Source organism: Sinocyclocheilus rhinocerous, unplaced genomic scaffold (genome assembly GCF_001515625.1).
Source record: "Sinocyclocheilus rhinocerous isolate Xijiao unplaced genomic scaffold, SAMN03320098_v1.1 scaffold478, whole genome shotgun sequence".
Lineage (NCBI taxonomy): Eukaryota > Metazoa > Chordata > Actinopteri > Cypriniformes > Cyprinidae > Sinocyclocheilus > Sinocyclocheilus rhinocerous.
The window spans coordinates 1898778-1902170 of NW_015651483.1; the positions used below are offsets into that span (position 1 = coordinate 1898778).

At 39.2% G+C, this 3393-nt stretch overlaps 1 protein-coding gene across 1 annotated transcript in view; it reads left to right on the forward strand.

The window, feature by feature from the left end:
- The window catches only part of usp24 (ubiquitin specific peptidase 24), a 75341-nt gene that overhangs the window by 15583 nt on the left and 56365 nt on the right, over positions 1-3393 (forward strand). The window lies entirely within an intron of this gene.

Sequence of the window (3393 nt, forward strand, 5' to 3'; positions counted from 1 at the left end):
AAAATATATCTGAGCTAAACTTATACTTAGCCTCCAACTCACACTGGCGAGTAAAATCTGAGAATTTATTAGCAATTGGCTAATATTAGACATCATTTAGTCGCCCAGAGTGAAGATTTAGTCGCATATGCTAGTGACTTACTCGCAATGTAGAGGGTTGACACTCGCGTTACTACAAAGATGTGTTGGATTTGTATTATTAGAGCTTTCCGACTTGCGTTCGTGAAATTTCTCATTCGGGAAATTATTTTTCACGTGCGGTGCCGGTGATCCTTAAGTCCGTTTCAGAGAACCAGAGAACAAATATTTCAATTGATCGCTCAAGCATTTAAGTGGCACCGAAATCTGCGTTCTGATTCGGTTCTAGTACATACCGGTTACATACGTACCCAACCCTCGACACGATCTGGGATGCCATTAAAAATAAACTATCCACTTGTTACTTATTCTGTGATCCTTCTGATATCTGTACGTGAACGAACTGTTTAAACCAAACGCGTCAAAGCGAATGTTCTTTCACTCCATTTCTCTGAATGACGACAGACTCAAGCACGTGGACTGTGTCAGAAAGCGAACGCGCATCTGTATAATGTATCCAGTGTAGACAAGATAGCGGCAGTGATTGTAATTTCTATTTGCTTTTGACACGACACTCACATTCAGCGTGATCAAATGTCAAGCTGTTAGCGGCTGAACGCCAGTGGGTGGGGCCTATGGTGAGAAGATGAATATTCGGTAACGTCTTGCTCTGGAGGCAGTGTTTATGCAAATGACTGCGCTCAGGTGACGTCACCTTGCCCCTCGGATCCACAACGAGACGTTTTTGGAGCTTGATCAAATAAATGCTTTGTTTATAATGAGGAGGACGTTTTAAGCTATGAAACTTGCAGGATGTTTTAATGGTACAAAGACCTCTTATATGCCAAAAGATCAAGGCAAATTTGATATCTCATAGGGATGTAACGATTACCGGTTTGACGATAAATCGTGATAAAATACCCCACGGTTAGTATTACCGTTTCATCTTTTAATTATCACTATAACCGTATTCGATTACCGCGATTTGAACAACTGAGGATAAATAAATACTGTACTGCACAGGGCTCCAGTGTGCGACCAAATGGGTGCATTTTGCGATCATTTTTTCTGCCGTTGCAACTAAATTTTGTGTGCGGTCGCACTGGCGCGACCACCGCATTGTTTAACTCATAAGCGCTGCATTTCTGTTGCATGTGAGAAACATCAAACGGCAAACGAAACTGAAAGCATAACGAAACCGCGCGACTCGTTTGAGCTACGCAGCTCTTCGAGTGTAGAGCCTGGTTTATACTCGCCGAGTCAGGAGCGCGAAGCTGCGTGCAGCAAAAATGACGCAAATTTTGAGGAAACGATGGATGGGTTTCATGCTAAAGTAAAGTAAAAGACCGCTTCTTAAACCAAAGGTGAACATGTTGGTATTCTTGTGGGACAAAAACATGCAAGCACTGTCACTGACAGCAAGTTTAGTTTTATTTTTATTTTTGTTTTCATTTTGAAAAGCGTCTTCTTTATATTTGATGAAGACATTCGGTTTAAGTGTTTAAGTTAAATGTGGAACATTTATACTACATGTAGTACCTTTTTACAGCCATCTCTACCTTGTTTGTATGATATTACATGCTAGGTAGTTAGCATAGTCTGACTTATAGATACGTCTGTGTAAATGGAAACCAGATTAGATTAGTATATTATTGGCACACGACTGTGCCTGTGGTTGGTGTAGTTTTGCTACAAATGAAAAAGAGTATGATTACTGGACTGAAATGTACATTGGACAATCCATACTGACCAAATATTAATGCAGAGAAATGCAAAAAGTTAGTTTAGCACAGATTTGTGATGATTGAGACATTACTTGTTGAACAGTCTAGTTGTGAAGAGGCTATTCTTGAAATATGAAATTGATCTACAACATCTGCCTGTGGAAAGCAAGAGTGGCATTTAAAGTTGACTTTATGACCCAGATATGCCATTGTGCTTGGTCAGATGGTTTAAGTTCCTGCGTGAACGTGCTTTGTCATCATTCATAGCACACAATGAAGTCTAGTCAAAGCCTGAAGCTCCTCAGAATCAATGAAACATCTCTTCACGTCACAGTTGCTCCTCTCAGTTTGAGCTCAGCTTAGTGTTAAACCTGCTTCATAATGGTTCTTTAATAAGTAAATAGTAACAGATGAAGTTCAGTCAGGTCAAAAGAAGCTTAATTTAACCCTTAAACTCAGACCCTGCCTGCAAGGAGGCATTCACTACTAATCCCTGTTTTAAAAACGCATCCCAATTTTCCCTCTCTGACTTTGAAAATCACTGATTTCCGGACTTTGGGAATGGCATAGACATCTGACATTCCCCTGTGGAACAGAAAGAGTGAAGGTGACTTTCACTCTGTGTTGTTGCGCTCAGTCTTTCCAGACGTGATTGCACATTCACTTATTCCTCTCACTCAAGGGCAAACATATGCCTTGTATACTAATATTCCCCTGGCAGAAGTGTTTCCTGTTTGCAGAGTCCTCAGTTACGCAGTAATCTGCTGCAGCGTGCCGTGTACGCTGATAATCACAAAACAACCATCAAAATATCTGGCTTTTAAAGTTGCTATATAATTGCAGCAAAGCTAAACATAAATAGCCTCAGAAATCAGCTGCCAAGCTTATTTCATTTTGCACTCTACCCAACAACAGCAAATCTGTGCTGCTAGCCTCTGCACTAGTTTATTGGGTAACCGCACTCCAGATTGCAGCATTAATTATGAATGTGAAACACATGATCTAGGTAATACATTAAATTCGGTTTAAAATGAGATATGTGGAAGTCACAAGACGTTTAAGGACATCTGTTAGTTTTGAAATGAAGATTAAAAAGTCTGACATACATTAGTCAGGCTAATTTTTCAGATATTTGTCTTATAGCTCCCCTTTAATATTTTTGAATGGATTTTAAGTAGGTGTTGTATTAAAGAAATTAGATTCCTAGTAGGTATTATATAAAATAAATTAAATTTCAACAATGTTGTGTTTGTTTGGAATTTTTTCTATAATTGTTGTGGTGGCTGTAATTAAGTTGTGTTATGTATAAGGGGTGCTCCGATCAGGATTTTTGAGGCCGATCACCGATCGCCGATCACAGAAAGCAGTATCTGCCGATACCGATACCGATCTTTTAAAGCCTTCTTTTTATCATTTATAACTATTATGCTAATGATTAACTACTCTAATATCAACGATGTTCATTTCAATCCGACATTCAAATTAAAATATTGAATAATATTCATAACAGAAGCGGTGTTTCCCACAGAATTGCACTCTATTTGTGGTGGCATATATATGCAAATTCATTCTCTGCCAGCAGGAGGCGCTG